The sequence below is a fragment of the Oncorhynchus mykiss genome, chromosome 4 (assembly GCF_057628025.1).
Source record: "Oncorhynchus mykiss isolate SJ-2025 chromosome 4, ASM5762802v1, whole genome shotgun sequence".
Classification (NCBI taxonomy): Eukaryota; Metazoa; Chordata; class Actinopteri; order Salmoniformes; family Salmonidae; genus Oncorhynchus; species Oncorhynchus mykiss.
Genome location: NC_143025.1, coordinates 56,215,820 through 56,241,036, shown reverse-complemented (window position 1 = coordinate 56,241,036; position 25,217 = coordinate 56,215,820). Strand labels below are relative to the sequence as shown.

Below are 25,217 nucleotides of genomic sequence, written 5' to 3'. Positions count from 1 at the left end.
AGGGCGGTAATTGTATACTTCTGCTGTCCTGGTGTGCATCCCCAAAACAAGCACAAGCGTGGAGAGGGGGAAAGTGAGGGGAGAGACAAGAGAAAGAGGACATAGAAAATTAGCATGTATGAAGTGAGGGGTGGTTAATACATATTTGTGAAACAGAGCGGGAGAGAAACAGACCAGAAACACAGGTTCAAGTGTGTTGACATTGGTTACAGCTCAAGTCAGAGATATACAAAGAAAGAGGATGAGAGGAGGGAACAGTTGAATAAAAACTTAGTGATAAAGACAACAAGACAACCAGTGAAATAAGAAAGATACTTTCAGGAAGAGTTCCACAAAGAAAGAGAGAAGGGGGAACTAGAACCACAGCGCTCCATGGACCTCATTTGACCCAGGAGATGTTGAGGCAGTGGGCGATGAAGGCGTATGTGTCGGAGGTCTTCCACCACCTCATTTGACCCAGGAGATGTTGAGGCAGCGGGCGATGAATGCATATGTGTCGGCCACCTCCTGGATGACCTTGCTGGTGGGCTTGCCGGCACCGTGGCCCGACTTGGTGTCCACGTGGATGAACAACGGGTTACTCTGGCCCGCCCAGCGGCCCACCACGTGCTGCAGTGTGGCGATATACTTGAGGGAGTGCAGGGGGACAACGCGGTCATCGTGGTCACCTGTGAGGAGGAGGACTGAGGGGTACTGGACACCTTCGCCCTCGGGAACGTGGATGTTGTGCAGCGGGGAGTATCTGGCGGGAGCGGAGAGAGACATCAGGGGACAGAAAAGGGAATTGGGGCATTGGTCAAAGTCAATGCACATTTACATGTGGGTGACCATCATTTAACAGGCAAAAAATAGGGATGTGAACAGAACAACATATCTGAAAAAAAATTTGATTGGCTTGGCCAAAGGTACATTTCAACGATGTATCATGTATGATTAGAAGGTTATGTCAGAAAAACAGGGGTTCCTGACCAATGAGGAAAAATTATACCCATAAAAAGACAGTGTGCTTGATTCTATTTTTGAGCTAAAATACACCCAGATAAACTTTATCAAGGACAAAGTAACTGAGACTGCACAAACATTTTCACACTAACACATGACAACCCCTATTGTGAGATTATACACTGAGTATACAAAACATTAAGAACACCTGCTCTTTCCCTGACAGACTGGTGAAAACAGGTCAAACCAGTTTAAAGCTATTAAAACTTGTTAACTTCATTGAGATAGGGGGCAGCATTTTCACTTTTGGATGAAAAGCGTGCCCAGAGTAAAATACCTGCTACTCAGTCCCAGATGCTAATATATGCATATTATTAGGAGGATTGGATAGAAAACACTGAAGTTTCTAAAATGGTTTGAATGATGTCTGTGAGTATAACAGAACTCATATGGCAGGCAAAAACCTGAGAAAAAATCCAACCAGGAAGTGGGAAATCTGAGGTTTGTAGTTTTTCAACTCAGCCCCTATTGAAGATACAGTGGGATATTGGTCATCTTGCACTTCCTAAGGCTTCCACTAGATGTCAACAGTCTTTAGAACATTGTTTCAGGCTTCTACTGTGAAGGAGGGGGGAAGGAGAGGGGAATGAGTCAGAGGTCTGCCAGAGAGCCATGAGTTGGTCAAGCGCATTCACATGAGAGGTAGCTTGCGTTCCATTGCTTTCCTACAGACAAAGAAATTCTCCAGTTGGGACATTATTGAAGATTTATGTTAAAAACATCCTAAAGATTGATTCTATACTTCGTTTGATATGTTTCTACGACCAGTAATGTAACATTTTGGACTTTTCGTCCGACCTTTCCGCTGGACTTGCACGCGCGTTTGGATTTGTTTACCAAACGCCCTAACAAAAGGAGGTATATGGACATAAATTATTAACTTTATCGAACAAATCAAACATTTATTGTGGAGCTGAGATTCCTGGGAGTGCATTCTGATGAAGATCATCAAAGGTAAGTGAATATTTATAATGCTATTTCTGACTTCTGTTGACTATACAACATGGCGGATAGTTCTTTGGCTGGTTTGGCCTCTGAGCGCCGTACTCAGATTATTGCATGGTGTGCTTTTTCTGTAAAGTTTAAAAAAAATCTGACACAGCGGTTGCATTAAGGAGAAGTTTATCTTAAGTTCCATGTATAATAGTTGTATCTATTATCAATGTTTATTATGAGTATTTCTGTGAATTGATGTGGCTTTCTGCAAAATCACCGCATGTTTTGGAACTACTGAACATAACATGCCAATGTAAAATTAGATTTTTGGATATAAATATGCACTTTATCGAACAAAACATACATGTATTGTGTAACATGAAGTCCTATGAGTGTCATCTGATGAAGATCATCAAAGGTTAGTGATTCATTTTATCTATATTTCTGCTTTTTGTGACTCCTCTCTTTGGTTGGAAAAATGGCTGTGTTTTTCTGTGACTTGGTGGTGACCTAACATAATCGTTTGTGGAGCTTTCGCTGTAAAGCGTTTTTGAAATCAGACACTGTGGCTGGATTAACGAGAATTGTATCTTTAAAATGGTGCCTAATACTTGTATATTTGAGAAATTTGATTTGTGAGATTTCTGTTGTTTGAATTTGGCGCCCTGCATTTTCACTGGCTGTTGGCGCCAGCGGAACCCCGTTCCCAGACAGGTTAAATCCACTTAAATCAGTTTAGATGAAGGGGAGGAGACCGGTTAAAGAAGGATTTTTAAGCCGTTAGACAATTGAGACATGGATTGTATGTGTGCCATTCAGAGGGTGAATGGGCAAGACAAAAGATTTAAGTGCCTTGGAACGGGGTATGGCAGCCGGTTTGTGTCAATAACTGCAACACTGACCAGGTTTTTCCATGCTCAACAGTTTCCCGTTTGTATCAAGAACGGTCCACCACCCAAAGGACATCCAGCCAAAGTGACACAATGGTGGGAACCATTGGAGCCAACATGGGACCGCATCCCTGTAGAACAATTTTGACACCCTGTAGAGTCCATGCCTAGACAAACTGAGGCTGTTCTGAGGGCATGGGGGGGTAAAACTCAATATTACGAAGGTGTTCCTAATGTTTGGTACACACCAATTTATGAATGGTATAATTGCATGATATGATAGCCTTTTGCAAACCTAATTCCCCTGTCGCCCCAAGATGAATGGTTTTGAGCGAGGAGGAGCACTCACTTGATGAGCCAGTCAAACTGTTCCTTGACATCGCAGCAGCCGAAGTCGGTGGTCCAGGCGTGGCCAATAGTGAACTTGTGGAACTTGAGCATGTCCATGACGCCCACCTGGGCCACGGCACAGCCAAACAGCTCCGGCCTCTGGTTCACACACGCCGCTGGGGGACAGAAAGGGATTGACAGACACACACACAGGTGAGAAGTTTGACAGGCACCAAAAAGGTTAGCAGGCAGCAAGAGACATGCACACACACAGGTGAGGAAGATCTCAACAGGTTAGGGTAGTGCCAGGGTTAGTTTTCAGACTGGGCGTGAGCTCACTGTCTAAACGCATCAGCAACAAACAATAGTGATGCTATCATTGCGGGCCCTACCTACGAGCAGGCCCCCGTTGGACCCTCCATTGATGGTGAGTTTGGAGGGGGATGAGTAGCCCTCCTTGATGAGGTACTCTGCTGCACACTGGAAGTCTGTGAAGCAGTTCTGCTTGTTGGCCAGCATGCCCGCTAAAGAAGGAAAGAAAGACACACACACACACAGAGAGAGACAGAACGGGTGAGTGTGTGAAGTTCAGGAATCAGAATTTCAGACCTGCCAACCCTGTCCAACTTTTTAGAGTATCAGACGCGCGTGGCAAATTAGAGATTTAGCACTCGCCAAATTTGGGTTTTCTTTCCCCCCGCTGTTTGTGAGTCTGATCGCAAATATAGAATTGTACCAAATCAAGTCTATAAATGGTTGGAATACTTTCTTTCTTGACAGCATTCCATTTGCACATATGGTAAAAGTCACTCACAATATGTAATTAGAAAGAACACACAAAGGGCCTTTATTCTTGTAGTTTTTTATTTTATTAAACACACGTTAGTTTATTAACACAAGTTATTTAGGCACAAAATGTACAAACGTCTTATCCACGATAACTTTAAAAAAAAACTCTGATATGATAAGAACAAATGTTTGAAGCAGAGCATCAGTATCATATAAACATGTTCTCCATAATAAAAACCCAAAAGCTATGACAGGAAACAGGGGGTGAGAACAAATCTTATGGACACCTTTACATGTTCAGGAAGTCGTTTCCTAGACAGATTTGCCTGGTAGTTAGCAGATTGAGCCTTACGCAGCAGGGCATCAGGGTAGACTTTTCTGTGGAAAACGGTACCTCTGGCAATCATTGAAACCTTGGTAACGAGGGCACTCAGCATGTCTGTACTGAGGGAGGCTCTGTACTGGGTTTTGTTCTTGGAAACGAGACTGAATATTCATTCGCAGTATGACCAATATCCCCAGCATCACAGCCGGAAGGTGGAAGTAGACCAGGCTGCTCCCCCTTTTCATTGTGCCAATTTCTCTCCAGGCCTGTTCCGTACGCATGTTGACCAGACTCTGCTTAAAAGGTTGTTGCCTGATAGAGTCTAAACTCATCTTCCACCAGATCAACAGAGGTTACGCTCAGGAACAACGCAGGGAAAGAGAGCCATGAACAAGTTACGGGATGAGAACTTGGCAGTCTGCCTGCTGGCAATGTCAGCGACCACTGCATGCTGGAGGAGCACATCTCCAAATGGAAATGTCAGCAACATGTAGTCTGCTGCAGAAGAAAATAAGTTTCTGACATCAAGATAGAAGGTCTGCAGATCCAGCTTGCCTTGGCTTCCTATGTAGGTGGGGGTGTCCTGGCCAATGGACAGCTCCTTGTCAGGAAGCTGGTTTTGTCTCTCCAGGTAGAGTGTAGGCTTGACACCACTACTCGTTTCTGCCATCATGGTAGTAACAGTGTCTGGCTTGCAGACGGACAACACTAGTTTCTGCAGTTGAATCTTTAAAGTTGACTGCTTCCAGAGGAGCCAGGTGAGGGCTTGGAGGATCCAGGTGAGGGCTCGGAGGAGCCCGTGGAGGCACCAGGTGAGGGCTTGGAGGAGCCAGATGGGGGCTCGGAGGCACCAGGTGAGGGCTTGGAGGAGCCAGATGGGGGCTCGGAGGAGCCAGGTGGGGGCTTCGTAGAGTCAGCTGGGGGCTTGAGCAGTGGTATAGGCAATGTGGTGGTGGAGGAGGAGGAAAAACTCTTGGGCTGCCTAGCAGAGGGCTCAAGTGAGGACGAGGATGTGGCTGTTGTGGTGGAGCTTGGGGGCACAGTGGTCTTGTTTCCCGATACCTCATCGGCAAAGAACAGTGAGAGGATCCCATTGCTGCAGAAGGCGGTTGATACACTGGCCAAGGGACAAATATCTAGTAGATACCAGCTTCAAAATATTCCTGTCATCAGTGTCACATAGGATCTGTAGGTCACGCAGAGAAGTCTTCCTCTTGCTACTCTTGTCAAGATAGTAAAATATGGTTTACAAGAAAGTCTTCAGTATTAACACCGAGCTGCCTCGACACACTCTCTGCAGCTATGTGTATCAAATGGCAGGCACAACCAACCAAGTACACATTTTCATTTCTGGTCTTTAGAAATGCTGTCACTCCTTTTCCCAGACCTTGCATGACATTATCCACTGCAAAACTCACACAATTGAATCACAGAATGCTCCTCTTCTTCATTTCAGTGTCAATTATGTCAAATATAGCTCTTCTTGTGACTCTCTCGATTCACATAGCTTAAGCAATAACACTACTACCTTGCCAATACTTGCATCGAAGAGCCGTACTACAATCGGATACATTTTGACATCCTCCATGTCGGTACTGCCATCGGTAGCCAGGCTGAAAGGACACCTCTTCATTGCCTCTGTGATTCATTGCTCAGTTTGGATTAGAGGTCGGCATGGCTGATTAATAAGGGTTAATAACATTTTTTCATAACAATCGGTAATCTGAATTTTTGGACGCCGATTATGGCCGATTACACTGCAATTCACAAGGAGACTGCGTGGCAGGCTGACCACCTGTTACGCGAGTGCAGCAAGGAGCCAAGGTAAGTTGCTAGCTAGCATTAAACTTATCTTATAAAAAACAATGAATCTTAACATAATCACTAGTTGACTACACATGGTTGATGATATTGCTAGTTTAACTAGCTTGTCCTGCGTTGCATATAATCAATGCGGTGCCTGTTAATTTATCATCGAATCACAGCCTACTTCGCCAAACGGGTGATTTAACAAAAGCACATTCGCGAAAAAAGCACTTTCGTTGCACCAATGAAGCCTAACAATGAACATCAATGCCTTTCTTAAACCTGCATATTCAGTTAAAATAAATTCATGTTAGCAGGCAATATTAAGTAGAGAAATTGTGTCACTTCTCTTGCGTTCCAGTGCAAGCAGAGTCAGGATATATGCAGCAGTTTGGGCCGCCTGGCTCGTTGCGAACTGTGTGAAGACCATTTCTTCCTAACAAAGACCGTAATTAATTTGCCAGAATTTTACATAATTATGACATTACATTTAAGGTTGTGCAATGTAATAGCAATATTTAGATTCAGGGTTGCCACCCATTCGATAAAATACGTAACGGTTCCGTATTTCACTGGAAGAATAAATGTTTAAATTTAAGAAATGTTTTGTTTTCGAAATTATATGACTATATTCTTATTCTTATTATATTATATATATTATTATATTATATTCGAGATGATAGTTTCCGGATTTGACCATATTAATGACCTAAGGCTCGTATTTCTGTGTGTTTATTATATTATAATTAAGTCTATGATTTGATATTTGATAGAGCAGTCTAACTGAGCAGTGGTAGGCAGCAGCAGGCTTGTAAGCATTCATTCAAACAGCACTTTCCTGCTTTTGCCAGCAGCTCTTCGCAATGCCTGAAGCACAGCGCTGTTTATGACTTCAAACCTATCAACTCCAGAGATTAGGCTGGCAATACTATAGTGTCTACAAGAACATCCAATAGTCAAAGATATACGAAATACAAATGGTATAGAGAGAAATAATCCTATAATTCCTATAATGACTACAACCTAAAACTTCTTAACTGGGAATATTGAAGACTCATGTTAAAAGGAACCACCAGCTTTCATATGTTCTCATGTTCTGAGCAAGGAACTCAAACGTTGGCTTTTTTACATGGCAAATATTGCACTTTTACTTTCTTCTCCAACACTGTGTTTTTGCATTATTTAAACCAAATTGAACATGTTTCATTATTTATTTGAGACTAAATTGATTTTATTTATGCATTATATTAAGTTAAAATAAAAGTGTTCATTATTCATTCAGTATCGTTGTAATTGTCATAACTACAAATATATACACTGCTCAAAAAAATAAAGGGAACACTAAAATAACACATCCTAGATCTGAATGAATGAAATATTCTTATTAAATACTTTTTTCTTTACATAGTTGAATGTGCTGACAACAAAATCACACAAAAATGATCAATGGAAATCAAATTTATCAACCCATGGAGGTCTGGATTTGGAGTGACACTCAAAATTAAAGTGGAAAACCACACTACAGGCTGATCCAACTTTGATGTAATGCCCTTAAAACAAGTCAAAATGAGGCTCAGTAGTGTGTGTGGCCTCCACGTGCCTGTATGACCTCCCTACAACGCCTCGGCATGCTCCTGATGAGGTGGTGGATGATCTCCTGAGGGATCTCCTCCCAGACCTGGACTAAAGCATCCGCCAACTCCTGGACAGTCTGTGGTGCGTTGGTGGATGGAGCGAGACATGATGTCCCAGATGTGCTCAATTGGATTCAGGTCTGGGGAAAGGGCGGGCCAGTCCATAGCATCAATGCCTTCCTCTTGCAGGAACTGCTGACACTCTCCAGTCACATGAGGTCTAGCATGGTCTTGCATTAGGAGGAACCCAGGGTCAACCGCACCAGCATATGGTCTCACAAGGGGTCTGAGGATCTCATCTCGGTACCTAATGGCAGTCAGGCTACCTCTGGCGAGCACATGGAGGGCTGTGCGCCCCCCCCCAAAGAAATGCCACCCCACACCATGACTGACCCACCGCCAAACCGGTCATGCTGGAGGATGTTGCAGGCAGCAGAACGTTCTCCACGGCGTCTCCAGACTCTGTCACGTCTGTCACGTGCTCAGTGTGAACCTACTTTAATCTGTGAAGAGCACAGGGCGCCAGTGGTGAATTTGCCAATTTTGGTGTTCTCTGGCAAATGCCAAACGTCCTGCACGGTGTTGGGCTGTAAGCACAACCCCCACCTGTGGACGTCGGGCCCTCATACCACCCTCATGGAGTCTGTTTCTGACCGTTTGAGCAGACACATGCACATTTGTGGCCTGCTGGAGGTCATTTTGCAGGGCTCTGGCAGTGCTCCTCCTGCTCCTCCTTGCACAAAGGCGGAGGTAGCGGTCCTGCTGCTGGGTTGTTGCCCTCCTACGGCCTCCTCCACGTCTCCTGATGTACTGGCCTGTCTCCTGGTAGCGCCTCCATGCTCTGGACACTACGCTGACAGACACAGCAAAGCTTCTTGCCACAGCTCGCATTGATGTACCATCCTGGATGAGCTGCACTACCTGAGCCACTTGTGTGGGTTGTAGACTCTGTCTCATGATACCACTAGAGTGAAAGCACCACCAGCATTCAAAAGTGACCAAAACATCAGCCAGGAAGCATAGGAACTGAGAAGTGGTCTGTGGTCGCCACCTGCAGAACCACTCCTTTATTGGGGGTGTCTTGCTAATTGCCTATAATTTCCACCTGTAGTCTATTCCATTTGCACAACAGCATGTGAAATGTATTGAGCAGTGTATACAGTGGGGCAAACAAGTCTTTAGTCAGCCACCAATTGTGCAAGTTCTCCCACTTAAAAAGATGAGAGAGGCCTGTAATTTTCATCATAGGTACACTTCAACTATGACAGACAAAATGAGAAAAAAAATCCAGAAAATCACATTGTAGGATTTTTAATGAATTTATTTGCAAATTATGGTGGAAAATAAGTATTTGGTCACCTACAAACAAGCAAGATTTCTGCCTCTCACAGACCTGTAACTTCTTCTTTAAGAGGCTCCTCTGTCCTCCACTCGTTACCTGTATTAATGGCACCTGTTTGAACTTGTTATCAGTATAGAAGACACCTGTCCACAACCTCAAACAGTCACACTCCAAACTCCACTATGGCCAAGACCAAAGAGCTGTCAAAGGACACCAGAAACAAAATTGTAGACCTGCACCAGGCTGGGAAGACAATCTGCAATAGGTAAGCAGCTTGGTTTGAAGAAATCAACTGTCAACTATTTTGTGAAGTGCACCAGACTCTCCTGCAGCAATGCACCCCCACAACATGATGCTGCCAACCCATATTTGACGGTTTGGATGGTGTTCTTTGGCTTGCGAGCATCCCCCTTTTCCTCTAAACATAACGATGGTCATTATGGCCAAACAGCTCTATTTTCAGTTCGATCAGACCAAAGGACATTTCTCCAAAAAGTACGATCTTTGTCCCCATGTGCAGTAGCAAACCGTAGTCTGGCTTTTTTATGGCGGTTTTAGAGCCGTGGCTTCTTCCTTGCTGAGCGGCCTTTCAGGTTATGTCGATATAGGACTCGTATTACTGTGGATATCGATACTTTTGTAACCGTTTCCTCCAGCATCTTAACAAGGTCCTTTGCTGTTGTTCTGGGATTGATTTGCACTTTTCGAAACCAAAGTACGCACATCTCTAGGAGACAGAACGCGTCTCCTTCCTGAGCGGTATGACGGCTGTGTGGTCCCATGGTGTTTATACTTGCGTACTATTGTTTGTACAGATGAACGTGGTACCTTCAGGCATTTGGAATTTGCTGTCAAGGAAGAAGCAGACTTGTGGAGGTCTACCATTTTTTTCTGAGGTCTTGACTGATTTCCCTGTGATATCAAGCAAAGATGCACTGAGGTTGAAGGTAGGCCTTGAAATACATCCACAGGTACACCTCCAATTGACTCAAATTATGTCAATTAGCCTATCAGAAGCTTCTAAACCCATGACATACTTTTCTGGAATTTTCCAAACTGTTTAAAGGCACAGTCATCTTAGTGTATTTTAACTTCAGACGCACTGGAATTGTGATACAGTGAATTATAAGTGAAATAATCTGTCTGTAAACAATTGTTGGAAAAATTACTTGTGTCATACACAAAGTAGATGTCCTAACAGACTTGCCAAAACTAGAGTCATGGCAAAAAGTTATTTTTCAAGACCTCTGCAATCCACCCTGGCATGCTGTCAATTAACTTCTGGGCCACATCCTGACTGAAGGCAGCCCATACTTGCATAATCAATGCTTGGAGTTTGTCAGAATTTGTGGCTTTTTGTTTGTCCACCCGCCTCTTGAGGATTGACCACACGATCTCAATGGGATTAAGGTGTGGGGAGTTTCCTGGCCATGGACCCAAAATATTGATGTTTTGTTCCCAGAGCCACTTAGTTATCACTTTTGCCTTATGGCAAGGTGCTCCATCATGCTGGAAAAGGCATTGTTCGTCACCAAACTGTTCCTGGATGGTTGGGAGAAGTTGCTCTCGGAGGAAAAGTTGGCACCATTCTTTATTCATGGCTGTGTTCTTAGGCAAAATTGTGAGTGAGCCCACTCCCTGAGGCTGAGAAGCAACTCCACACATGAATGGTCTCAGGATGCTTCATTGTTGGCATTACACAGGACTGATGGTAGCACTCACCTTGTCCTCTCCGGACAAGCTTTTTTCCGGATGCCCCAAACAATCGGAAAGGGGATTCATCAGAGAAAATGACTTTACATCAGTCCTCAGCAGTCCAATCCCTGTACCTTTTGCAGAATATCAGTCTGTCCCTGACAGACTGATATTTTTGTACTGTACTGGTGGTGCCCCAATCCCGCAGCCGAATCAACTTTAGGAGACGGTCCTGGCGCTTGCTGGACTTTCTTGGGCACCCTGAAGCCGCCTTCACAACAATTGAATCGCTCTCCTTGAAGTTCTTGATGATCTGATAAATGGTTGATTTAAGTGCAATCCTACTGGCACCAATATCCTTGCCTGTGAAGTCCTTTCTGTGCAAAGCAATGATGACGGCACGTGTTTACCATGGTTGACAGAGGAAGAACAATGATCCTAAGCACAACCCTCATTTTGAAGCTTCCAGTCTGTTATTTGAACTCAATCAGCATGACTGAGTGATCTCCAGCCTTGTCCTAATCAACAATCACACCTGTGTTAACGAGGGAATCACTGACATAATGTCAGCTGGTCCTTTTGTGGCAGGGCTGAAATGCAGTGGAATTTTTTTGGGGGGGATTCTTCGCATGGCAAAGAGGGACTTTGCAATTAATTGCAATTCATCTGATCACTCTTCATAACATTCTGGAGTATATGCAAATTGCCATCATACAAACTGAGACAGCAGACTTTGTGAAAATGAATATTTGTGTCATTCTCAAAACTTTTGGCCACGACTGTATAGTTTGTCAACAAGAAATGTGTGGAGTGGTTGAAAAATGAGTTTTAATAACTCCAACCTAAGTGTATGTAAACTTCCGACTTCAACTGTATATCTTAGGATCAAATAATTTAGCATCCTTATATGTAAGCACTTACCTGAGCTTCCTTGATGACTAATGTCAACATCATACTTGCACAAAGTACAATATGCATGATATGATAGCTTGGATTGCATTAAGCATGACCACTTCTCCTGGTATCGAGGAAGGAACTTTGAGACACATGCACTCTACTTTGTAGGGTTCGGGGTTACTGCTGCTGCTCTGTCTGTTTCTCTCAGTTCCCTCACTCTCATCGTCTGACATCGCTTTACTGACTGGCTGCAATAACAATGATTTGCTAAATTAGCTGCTCATTTTGTTATTGCATGGGACCTATGCGAACTTGTTTTTCATCAGCACATGTGCTTAGACAAACATTTTGGATCACACCTGGTTCAGTCCTCTGAAAAGGTATTTACAAAACATTAATAAAAGACTACAGAACATTTCAAATAAATATATGTTTTGTGGAAGTAGCACAGATTGCCTGTATGTTTATTATATTACATGTACAGTGTAGAATGGAGATAATTATCTATAACATTTTTCTTAGCACATGCCCCCAAGTCTCTATAGTAGAGGAACGCTTGTCACCTCTCAAACAGGGCCAATCACTAGGGCCAATCACTAGGGCCAGCTCACAAGTATTGTCTTTTTAGACACGGTTCCTAATCAACACTAAAAACAAAATCATTTTGAAAACATAAAAACAAAAACAAATGATTGCATCGACACAGACAGCAAACTGGCTACACAGAGCTTAAGTAGGCTAGCGCAAAGGGACTCTGAACGCTGTTCAGTAGGCTAGCGCAAAGGGAATCTGAACGCTGTTCAGTAGGCTAGCGCAAAGGGAATCTGAACGCTGTTCAGTAGGCTAGCGCAAAGGGAATCTGAACGCTGTTCAGTAGGCTAGCGCAAAGGGAATCTGAACGCTGTTCAGTAGGCTAGCGCAAAGGGAATCTGAACGCTGTTCAGTAGGCTAGCGCAAAGGGAATCTGAACGCTGTTCAGTAGGCTAGCGCAAAGGGAATCTGAACGCTGTTCAGTAGGCTAGCGCAAAGGGAATCTGAACGCTGTTCAGTAGGCTAGCGCAAAGGGAATCTGAACGCTGTTCAGTAGACTACCGCAAAGGGAATCTGAACGCTGTTCAGTAGGCTAGCGCAAAGGGAATCTGAACGCTGTTCAGTAGACTAGCGCAAAGGGAATCTGAACGCTGTTCAGTAGGCTAGCGCAAAGGGAATCTGAACGCTGTTCAGTAGGCTAGCGCAAAGGGAATCTGAACGCTGTTCAGTAGGCTAGCGCAAAGGGAATCTGAACGCTGTTCAGTAGACTACCGCAAAGGGAATCTGAATGCTGTTCAGTAGACTACCGCAAAGGGAATCTGAACGCTGTTCAGTAGGCTAGCGCAAAGGGAATCTGAATGCTGTTCAGTAGACTACCGCAAGGGGAATCTGAACGCTGTTCAGTAGGCTAGCGCAAAGGGAATCTGAACGCTGTTCAGTAGACTACCGCAAAGGGAATCTGAACGCTGTTCGCTGGAAGAGTCCGGTGTTTCAGCCTATGTAAAGGTGCCTATTGTATTTCTTTGCAGTGCATTCATAATTTCAGAATTTTTGAAATGGATAAAATCTCAAATCTAGTGCAAAGGCATTTTAGAAGCATTGCTTCTATAGCTAATACCGGACACTCATTCATTCTCCATCACACAGTCTTCTAAACTCCCAACGTATTTTTTATTATACTTTTGTAATGCTTTTTGTGACGTGGTTCACAACTACAGTTACAGTCTATCAGGTTGCGTGATCGTTGTAATGTTACGTGGAAAATACAACTAATGGGACGCAGAATTAAATGTATATCACACTTACACAAATGCGACCATATTTGCATTTCATTTCGTTCACTAGCAAATGCAAGTGAACTGCTGGCACTTTAGAGCCCACTGAATGTCCATCTTATGTTCGCTAATGTTAGCTTGAAACAATTAAACAACAACCTTTCCACAACACACGGAGTCGAAAAGGGATTTGTCCATGTGTTTACGCACAGCTGACAGTCGGCAAACTCAGCATCACATCAAACAGGAGGCGGGGCAGACGGGGTAGCTACGTCCAATAATGATGTATTAATCTCCATGTCCGTTGACACAAACTCCGTACATGTCTGTGTGTTGCAGCTCGAGAATTGGGATGTTAGATTTACTCAGCGGATTTATTTTTTCTTAAAATAAAAAATCAGGCCCTATTAATTTCTGCGTACTTTTATCTCGGATCGCATACCTGCATAAATGGACAGAGCGTAGTTGGTAGGCAAAATTGCGTAGTTGGTAGGCAAAATTAGTGCATGTTGGCAGGTCTGGAATTTATAACCGGAGTCCTCTTCTCTCAAGTGACTGGCAACCTGTGTCTGTGTTACCTTTGTGCCAGGTCTCTCCATACTCCCCTCCTCCTCTGATGTTGGCTACCGCCAGGACTCCTCCCATGTGTCGGACAAAGATCAGCCGTGATACACTGGAAAAAACAACATTTAACATCCTGTTACTTAATTTACTCTTGTCTAAACAAGTCAAGGTAGATAGAAAGCATTGTGTAGAAGGGCCAAGATATGATACTCCTCAAAAAGGCGGTAAATGGAAACATTGCTTGCAAATAATGTTACCTTAAACAGCCTTACATGTCAACAATACATCTGTACTAGTCAAAGTAGTGCTGAACGATTAACCAAAATGCTGTATGTGGACACACCTTCAAACTAGTGGATTCAGCTATTTCTAGTAGGCCACAGAAAGGGACCACCAAGTGATGAAGTGTGTAGCGCAGATAAAATAATCTGAAACTACCAAGTTTCAAACTGCCTTTGGGAGCAACGTCAGCACAAGAACTGTTCGTCGGGAGCTTCATGAAATGTGTGGCTAGCAGTGTCACATGTGGTTGTACCTGTAGCTACCAGTATAACAGCCAAATAGAAAAAGTAGCCAACCAGTGAGTTCTAGGGGGGAAAAGATTGCAGAACAAGCTCTAATTTGGTGGCCTCTGGTTCATTCTAATGCCTTGATTCCATCCGAAATACACAGCTAAATTATTGAATACTTTCACAACTTAAGCTCCCAGATTGGTAAAATGAGTTGAGGTATTGAACAGAAAAACATGACTTTCCAATTCAAATGACTGAACATTTATGTTTTCAGTGTGTTAGTTGTTTTGGATATCACCTAGGCCTATACGATCAGGATTATTTTCTAAGTAAGATAACCTTTTTTTTAACATTAAACCTGTCTCTTGAGATGCAGTAAACTGTAAATATGACTTGTAAGGTATGAATTGCAACAATAATGTTTGTTCTTCAAATTATGTATTTTATTGGCTCTGCTGCTGTTTTTGCTTGATCTGAAAATGTGGTCGGAGGCTCAGTATGGAGGGTGTGACGCAATTGTGGAGCCTCCAGAGGCATGCAGAGGCCAAATTGAGCTCTGTACTGCATCGCTGTACACCTCCCAAATGTCATAACAATGCGGAAGGCTCCATATAGCTCCGCATTGACATGATTGGGTGACGGTAGATGGGGGCGGAAGTTCCAGTATAAACACAAACTCACTTCCTTGACAACTTCCTTCAAATAAGCTCTGTGCTGCTCTGTGAAGACATTCTCACCGTAAACGCTGCACGGCCAATGCAGACGTCGGATTGACCACGCAGCCAGCCGCATTTTAGGGTAAGGAAACCATTGTGTAATTTTGTCATTTGGGTCAACCAACCTTTTAACAGTTTGGCCTGTCAATCAATTGCTGTGGGTGGGAGGGGGCAGGACATTTGTGAGTCACAGATTTGGTAGGGTTTCAAACCTGTCAATAAATAACTGTGGGTAGGACTTTGAGGGAAGGTGGTAGATTACTAATCTAGTCAGAAAAAGTAGTCTAGTCTACCCTTTTACTACATCTATTATGGAAAATATTAACTCTAGCCTGCTATTTCAATTTAGTTTATTATGGGAAGAAACTAAGAAAAAAGGTTGTGTTCTGTCAAGTAAACATAGATTCCCTGTTGAGAACCAATATAGAATTGTAGGAAAATGGTTTTAAAAATTCTAGCACTTTCAGGGGAGGACCCCCAGACCCCTGCCAGATTGTGCACCTCCAAGTTTATCAGGTGCCCATGAATAGACCTACAGGTATGATTGAAGAATGAAGCAGGTGCTTTGATACACATACAGCATCTTTTAACTACTCCATTGTCAATACTAATCAAATCAGTAGGCCTATATCAATATATTTTAATTAAGAGTCTATTGAAGCACCCATGCGACAATCTAATTAACAAAATCTGTCAGTTTGTTTTTTGCGACTCAATCGACCGCATCCGCCTATATTGTACTGTTTTTTTTAAATGAATGGAAGTATGGAAGTAGTTTTCTGCCAACAACAATCAAATATTTCCTGAGATGTATTATATGTGACCCGTTTCAAGAACCTAGGTGTATGTCGCGCGTTACTACTTCACAGGAGAGGCATTTTAACTTAAACATTTTTTTTCATCAAAATGTGCTTTTGGGCAGAAATGCCTTCTGGAACATGTGCGAATACAATTGTTAAATTACATACCTAGTTGGTTTAGCCAACGAAAAAGTCAGGAACCTTCCCACTAGCCATGATTGGCTGAGAGAATGGATGGGCTGGACATGCTGAGAGATGAGTTCAGATTGGTCTGCCATGTAGCATCTTATGTCTTTAACATGAGCTTCTCATATGTGTAGATAATCCTTGCTACCGTGGCTTTTTTGAAAGATATGGAGAAATGCAAGTGTTGATACTGCTCTCAATAACATTGCTGCCCTGAATTTATCAGGCGCTATCGACAAAGGTCAGTGGGGAAAAGTTGTGATGGACTACTTTCTGGAGGACGATCGTGCCATGCTGACTCTCTCGGACTCTCGGAATTAGACGATGAGGAAATCCCTGATTAAGGAAAAAAAATCTATAAATTTGGGAAACACAGGTATTACTTGTGGTTGTACCTGTAGATATCAGTGTGACTTGTGGTTTTACCTGTGGCTAACAGTATGACTTGTGGTTGTACCTGTAGCTGGGAGTGATGGAGATGTTGAACCCTCCGTAGCCGTAGAGGAAGGCTGGGTGAGAGCCGTCCAGCTTCAGGCCTTTCTTATGGACAATAAACATGGGGATCTCTGTGCCATCCTTACTGGGGTAGAATACCTGGAGACAGATACACACTGAGTGCAGAAAACATCCTCTTTCCATGACAGATTGACCCGGTAAATCCAGGAGAACGCTATGATCCCATGAATCCACTTCAATCAGTATAGAAGGGTAGGAGAAAGGTTAAAGAAATATTTTAAGCTATGAAACAATTGAGACATTGATTGTATATGTGTGCCATTCAGAGGGTGAATGAGCAAGACAAAATATTTAAGTGCCTTTGAATGGAGTATGGTAGTAGGTGCCAGGAGCACCGGTTTGAGTGTGTCAAGAACTGCAACATTGCTGGATTTTTCACACTCTAGATTTTTCCGTGCGTATCAAGAATGGTCAACCACCCAAAGGACATCCACCTTGTAGTCCATGCCTCGACGAATTTAGGCTGTTTTGAGGGCAAAACGAGGTGCAATGCAATATTAGGGGTTCCTAATGTTTTGTACACTCCGTGTATACACAAGAGGTTTGTTGAAGTGACAAACCACACACATCCAATCAGTCAATTCTGGTGATTTGTGTTAGTAAAGAAAAGCACAAAGTAAATAAAATAAAGAACACACCCTTTAGGTGAGGTGCTGACTAACAGAAGATACACTATACATAGGAAAAGGCTGCACACTCATCTCTCATTCGAGTGGATATATTTGACCAACGTTTCATCTTTAGCCGAAATGTTGGTCAATTAAATCCACTTTCTTTTTCATTGGCACAGTATGTGAAAGGATACCATCCTTTGAAGGGTCATCATGTACATGTAATATGGTAGGTATCTCACCTGAGTGGTCTGGTAGTCAGAGGGGTCAAAGCCCTTGACGGTGACTTCCCGGAACACGTGGGGATGCAGGGGCTCCTTGGTCAGGTCACAGTGATAGATAACGGCTGGACGGAACAGAGAGGAGGGACAGGTCATTTTATCTTTTTCAGATTCAGTTTATTTGTAGAAAAATCACATGTGAATTACATTTGTACATTACAAGAGACAAGAGAGAGGAAGGGGGTGAAATAGTAGAAAGTGTGTGTGTGTGTGGGGGGGAGGGTTATCTGGCAAGAGGCAGGAGGTGAAGCAGTAGAACATCTGTGTGCGTGTATGTGCGCGTGTATGCATGTGTATGGGTCTCTAACTAAGAATTTAGGGAAATATGATAGCCTAGCCTACGTGACGCGAGGAAGGAGGTGAAGCAGCATTTCATTTATTTATTTTATTTAACCTTTATTTAGTTAGGCAAGTCAGTTAAGAACAAATTCTTATTTACAATGACGACCTACCTCGGCCAAACCCTAACAACGCTGGGCCAATTGTGCGCCGCCCTATGGGACTCCCAATCACAGCCGGTTGTGATACAGCCTGGTATCGAACCAGGGTCTGTAATGGCGCCTCTAGCACTGAGATGCAGTAGAAGATCTCAGAGTCCTTATTGCATCTGCTGAAGCCCACCACGGTGTGTGTGTGTGTGTGTGTGTGTGTGTGTGTGTGTGTGTGTGTGTGTGTGTTTTTTTGTCTGTCTGTGTCTGATTCACTGGTGGCACCAACTTTTTCAGTTGACGGCACCAGCACATGATTTGGTCGAACCAATTTTGTGCCGCTGCGCAGCGATAATGTCCTGACCTGTGTCCCATAATGTGCCTGGATTCATTTCAAACCAGGCTAAAATTGACAAACCATTTTTTTTATTTTTTATAAAAAGGGTGTCATTTTTTAGGGATTTTGAAGTCACTCTACAGTTGTAGTACACTATGAAAGCAGTTTTATCTTTTGGTAAATTTAGTTTTCCTGGTTTTGTTTTTCTAGGTTTCAGGTTTCTAGGTTTCTAGGGGGGTTCTAAGCTAACATATGGAATTGTTTTAAGATGGTCATACCAAGCATCATTTAGATATTTGATTTTGAATTTTAAGAAATCTTAAGGTATCAAAAAAATAGATACAACAAATATGGAATGGAAATATTGAATTTGGCATTACTGGTATTAGCCCATACAAACGTATTGCATAACATATTCACTACATGGAACAACAGACAGCCCCCCCCCAAAAAAAAGCTGAAGGAAGTTTGTTCTGAAGTGTCTGTCCTAAATCTGAGAGATATAAGAAAGATCAGCCAGAGCATGGACTTGAACCCATTCAAATATCTCTGGAGATCTGTAAATAGCTGTGCAGCGACACTCCCTATCCAACCTGACAGAGCTTGATAGGATCTGCAGAGAAGAATGGGAGAAACTCCCCAAATACAGGTTTGCCAAGCTTGTTGCGTCATACCCAAGAAGACTTGAGGCTGTAGTCGCTGCCAAAGGTCCTTCAACAAAGTACTGAGTAAAGGATCAGAATACTTGTGTAAATGTGATTTCAATTATTTATTTTTATTTTTATTAAAACTATTCTAAAAACCTGTTTTTGCTTTGCAAAATGGAAAACCATTGTGTTCGTGAGTCAGCTTTCAATAGAGTGTTCATAATAGTTTGTCGGCCAAACCTTTTGGACGCTACTGACGTTTTTGTGAGAAGATTTTCAGGATGTCTCATGGTCTGATAAACACCGCTCTAGCTCTGCCACCTTGCACCACAGATGCGGAAGGACGACATCGGCGGATGTGGTGGATTGAGACGCAGCCCATTGAGACGCAGCCCAGGTTAAAGCACATTTGAGGTCTGGGAACAATCAAAATATTTTTGGGCGGGAGCGTCCAAGAACACGTTGTGTTTGGCTAGCAGTGTTTTCGTACTATACAGTGTAGGCTACATGTGATGGCAGAGTTTCCAAAACAAATGCGCTGTCATTGAAACAAATCATCATGATATCAGTCTGCCAGGTAGGCCTACTCTTTAGTCAACATTTAACTGAGAAGGTTTTTTGGGATGCCTTTAGAAATCTATATTAAAACAGTGCACGGTGACAACTGCGCGTCGCAAAGATTCAACCAAGACATCAGATTTGATTCGATTTTTTAAATAGGCCTCCTGGTCTGCATATCCATTGTGTTTGAATACATCTTGATAAGAAAAGCACATTGTAAACCAAAAACTAACATGAACAAAAACAACACTTATTTTCTCCACTGGCACCCTAGCGACCAATTAAGAATAGGTGTTGCACAAATGTGAGTGCTTGGGTCGCAGTTTTGAGCCCTGGTCTTTGATAGCCTACCTGGCGAGAGGAAGGAGGTGAAGTAGTAGAAGATCTCAGAGTCCCTCTTGCGTCCGGTGAAGCCCACCACAGAGCCCACATCCAGGGGGAAGGTCCTGAGCTCCTCCCCCGAGCTCAGACGGTACATCTTAAGGACGTTCTTCACATCGTGCAGGAAACACACGAACAGGAGGCTGGAGTAGGTACAGGTGGCAAACACTGGGAGAGGGAGTGAATGAGAGAGAGCGCAAGAAGGGTTAGTCAAACAATCTACATTTTTAAAAACCATGATCATGTGGATAACAGAATACTCCTAGAGAGTATATAGCATTTGTTATTTACTGAGGACCTGATCAAAACCAATAGAGACTGACTGTCGGTCTGGTAGTGCTCCAGTCCTCCCTGTCATAATTAGCAACAGAGGACATGGAACGCATATTATGTCCCGTAGTGTGGTTAATGTAAATCACTTAATTTATGTTCCTTTAACTCCCCTGAATACCTCTGTCAATCTGGCAGCTACCCATGTCAAGATTGGTTTATTGAATGTAAGATATCTAAATAATAAGTAGTTCATATGCAATGATTTTATTATTTCCACTGACATTGACAGTGTTTTCCACAAGCACATGGAGTAGCCAGCCAAATAGAAAAAGTAGCCAGCCTGGCTCCCCCGGGCATTTTCTTTGTTGCAGAACAGGCACTATTTTGGTGGCCTCTGGTACATTGAAATGCTAGATTGTATTTTCAACCAGCAACTATCAGGAAATAACACTGATTACACATTTTCACTTTTACAGTGTTAGTTTCATCAGCTGTTGTGCAATATGATATAAAACACAGGAACATTTTAATTTGGACTGCAGGCTTCAAGCTTCCTTTTAAGAGGCATTTTCTCAGGTACCTGCCATGCAGGACTGTTTGAATAATGAAGCAGGTGTTAATCATGGCCTTTACTACACAGAAAGCAGCAGTGGACTACTCTTATTGTCAAACTTTTCATTAAATCACTAGAGCAATATCTTTGAAAATATCATATAAGTATCATTAGCTTTTAAAACAATTCAATCGCTCTCTCCACCAGCCTACATATTGTTCCTGCAGCGAGGAGGATCCACCATCGTCATCTAATGTTTTCATAATTTATCTGCAGATTAATTGGCAAAAAGCCTACCAGTATGCAAATTAGGGAGCTGAATGAACAGCTCTTACCGATGCAATTCAGTAGGCTACTGACGATTCACTCACTTTAACGCCACTGTCTGGCAAGTCCTGTTGGACTTCATATCGAAAATACAAACGAGATTTTTGCTTTATATCGCTCACTTTGTGACGGTCAGGTACCTGTCCTATCAATAGGTCGCTAAAAGATGCATGTAGTTTATTCTAAAGGTGGAGGGCTCGGCTGACTTTTCTGACTAGTGAATTGAAAAGTAGCCTAGTTAATTGAAGTGGAAAAAGTATCCAGCTAAAAATGAGTCTAAATAGCTGTATAGCCGACAGCCGGCGCTAGTGGAAAACACTGTATTCATATTTTCACATGAAACTGAAACCTGGCTTAAACCATCCGTCATTGGAACCCAATGATTTTAGTTCTCCAAATGAAAGTACCACTCCAGCCTTTTCTTATCTACAGAAACCAAGGCCGTCTGGCGCCGTGGTGGTAGGGTAGCAGTCATTTATAGGGACAAGTATAAGTAGCTCTGCATCTTGGCGAACTTTCGTCATTTGAAAGCCTTATCTTTTGCTTGAACAAGAAACAGCAAACCTTGTATATTTTTAATGTACTACCCTCCTAAACCAAGTACTTTTTTCATTGCAGAATTATCTGACCTGCTATCTTCGGTTATGCCTAAATCTACCATTCAAACGTTTAAAGTCACTTAGAAATGTCCTTGTTTTTTAAAGAAAAACACGTTTTTTGTCCATTAAAATAACATCAAATTGATCAGAAATAGGGTGTAGACATTGTTAATGTTGTAAATGACTATTGTAGCTGGAAATGGCTGATTTTTTAAATGTAATATCTACATAGGCCCATTATCAGCAACCATCACTCCTGTGTTCCAATGGCACGTTGTGTTAGCTAATCCAAGTTTATCATTTTAAAAGGCTAATCGATCATTAGAAATCCCTTTTGCAATTATGTTAGTACAGCTGAAAACTGCTGTTCTGATTAAAGACGCAAAAAAACTGGACTTCTATAGACTAGTTGAGTATCTGGAGCATCAGGATTTGTGGGTTCGATTACAGGCTCAAAATGGCCAGAAGCAAAGCACTTTCTTCTGAAACTCACCAGTCTATTCTTGTTCTGAGAAATTAAGGCTATTCCATGCAAGAAATTGCCAAGAAACTGAAGATCTCGTACAACGCTGTCTAATACTCCCTTTATAGGACAGAGCAAACTGCCTTTAACCAGAATAGAAAAAGGAGTGGGAGGTCCCGGTGCACAACTGAGCAAGAGGACAAGTACATTAGTGTGTCTAGTTTGTGAAACAGACGCCCCACAAGTCCTCAACTGGCAGCTTCATTAAATAGTACCCGCAAAACACCAGTCTTAACATCAACAGTGAAGAGGCGACTACGGGATGCTGGCCTTCTAGGCAGAGTTGCAAAGAAAAAGCCATATCTCAGACTGGCCAATAAAAATAAAAGATTTAAGATGGGCAAAAGAACAGACACTGGACAGAGGAAGATTGGAAAAAAAGTGTTATGGACAAACAAATATAAGTTTGAGGTGTCCAGATCACAAAGAAAAACATTTGTGAGACGCAGAAAAAATGAAAAGATGCTGGAGAAGTGCTTGACGCCATCTGTCAAGCATGGTGGAGGCAATGTGATGGTCTGGGGGTGCTTTGGTGGTGGTAAAGTGGGAGATTTCAAATCAAATCGGTCACATACACATGGTTAATGCAGATGTTAATGCGAGTGTTACGACAGTGCAGTGATATCTAACAATTTCACAACCACTACCTTATACACACAAGTGTAAAGGAATGAATAAGAATATGTACATATAAATATATGGATGAGCGATGGCCGTGAAGTATAGGCAAGATGCAGTAGATGGTATAGAGTACAGTATATACATATGAGATGAGTAATGTAGGGTATGTAAACGTATAAAGTGGCAATGTTTAAAGTGACTAGTGATACATTTATTACATCCCATTTTTAATTATTAAAGTGTCTAGAAATTTGAGTCAGTATGTTGGCCGCAGCCACTCAATGTTAGTGATGGCTGTTTAACAGTCTGATGGCCTTGAGATAGAAGCTGTTTTTCAGTCTCTCGGATGTGTACAGGGTATCTTGAAGAAGGAAGACTATCACTCCATTTTGCAACGCCATGCCATACTCTGTTGGAGCCAATTTCTCCTAGAATAGGACAATGACCCAAAGCTCCAAACTATACAATAACTATTTAGGGAAGAATCGGTCAGCAATTATTCTGTTTATAATGGAGTGGCTCGTGCAGTCACCGGATCTCAACCCTATTGAGCTGTTGTGGGAGCAGCTTGACCGTATGGTACGTAAGAAGTGTCCACCAAGCCAATCCAACTTGTGGGAGGGCTTCAGGAAGCATGGGGTGAAATCTCTTCAGATTACTTCAACAAATTGACAACTAGAATGCCAAAGGTCTGCATGGCTGTAATTGCTGAAAATGTAGGATTCTTTGACGAAAGCAAAGTTTGAAGGACACTATTATTATTTCATTTAAAAATCATTATTTATAACCTTGTCAACGTATTGACTATATTTCCTATTCATTTTGCAACTCATTTCATGTATGTTTTCATGGAAAACAAGGGCATTTCTAAGTGACCCCAAACTTTTTAACGGTAGTGTACACAAGATGAATGCCTTGAAATGAGTGATGAGAACTACGTAACACTGGAAAGAGAAACTAAAAAGCGGAAGGGTACCGTCAAAGTTAACGAAGCTGACATGAATTAACTTAAGAGAGAGAATAAGTTGTTGAGCAGATCACTACTTGATATACAGACTAGATCAATGCACGAAAATCTGGTGCTTAATGGAAATAGAGGATGAAGGTGAAGATCCAGAGAGAATGGGGAAAGAATTCATGGTTAAAGCAGATCCCAGGCGGCACGGTTTACCAATTTAAACTCTAACTCTAGAGGACAGCGATACGAGCGCCCAATCGTTGCCAAATATACATCCTTTTAGTGCTGTCCCCGACTAAATTAAATCTTGGTCAACCGAAAGTAATCTGTTCTTTCGACCAATTGATTGGTGGAAATGTTTAAACATGTATTTTTCCATATATAGACACACGTAAGGTGTTTTAATAAAATCAACTACATGCATTGAACTTGTCTGATGATTTAAGCTTCCTGTTTTGATGAAATAAGACACATGTACCCCTTTTTCTCCCCAATTTTGTAATATCCAAATAGGTAGTTACAGTCTTGACTGTACAGGAGTTGCAGTGATGGGACTCAGGAGAGGTGAAGTTCGAGAGCCACACGTCCTCCGAAACACGACCCTGCCAAGCCGCACTGCTTCTTGACACACTGCCCGCTTATCCAAGAAGCACCAATGTGCTGGAGGAAACACCGTACTACTGGCTACCGAAGTCAGCGTGCATGCGCCCGGCCCGCCACAGGGAGTCGCTAGAGCGCGATGGGACAAGGACATCCTGGCCGCCCAAACCCTCCCCTAACCTTGACGACGCTGGGCCAATTGTGATCCGTGGCTTCCGTCTGGCCTCTCTACCATAAAAGCCTGATCGTGCTGAAATGCTGCAGATGGTTATCCTGTTCTCTCATTTCCACAGAGGAACTCTGGAGCTGTGTCAGAGTGACCATCAGGTTCTTGGTCACCTCCCTGACCAAGGCCCTTCTCACCCGATTCCTCAGTTTGGCCGGGCGGACAGCTTTAGGAAGTCTTGGTGGTTCCAAGCGTCTTCCACTTAAGAGTGATGGAGGCCACGGTGTTCTTGGGGACCTTCAATGCTGCAGAAGTGCCAACACGATCCCGTTTCGGAGCTCTACGGACAATTCCTTCAACCTCATGGCTTGGTTTTTGCTCTGACATGCACTGTAAACTGTGTAAACTGTGGGACCTTATATAGACAAATGTGTGACTTTCCAAAGCATGTCCAATCAATCGAATTGACCACAGATGGACTCGAATCAAGTAAAACCATCAAGGATTAATGGAAACAGGATGCACCTGAGCTCAGTCTCGAGTCTCAGAGCAAAGGGTCTGAATACTTATGTAAACAATAAATGTTTCTAAAAAACAGTTTTTGCT

At 42.7% G+C, this 25,217-nt stretch overlaps 1 protein-coding gene and 2 long non-coding RNA genes across 3 annotated transcripts in view; 1 reads left to right on the top strand and 2 right to left on the bottom strand.

The window, feature by feature from the left end:
• The window catches only part of LOC149984078 (uncharacterized), a 466,287-nt gene that overhangs the window by 345,134 nt on the left and 95,936 nt on the right, over positions 1 to 25,217 (bottom strand). The window lies entirely within an intron of this gene.
• ppce (Prolyl endopeptidase) overlaps positions 1 to 25,217 on the bottom strand; it is a 50,234-nt gene that overhangs the window by 592 nt on the left and 24,425 nt on the right.
• Positions 15,223 to 25,208, top strand: LOC149984080 (uncharacterized). Its single transcript, XR_016495347.1, has 2 exons — positions 15,223 to 15,325; positions 24,359 to 25,208. It is a non-coding gene; the product is annotated as an uncharacterized LOC149984080 (long non-coding RNA).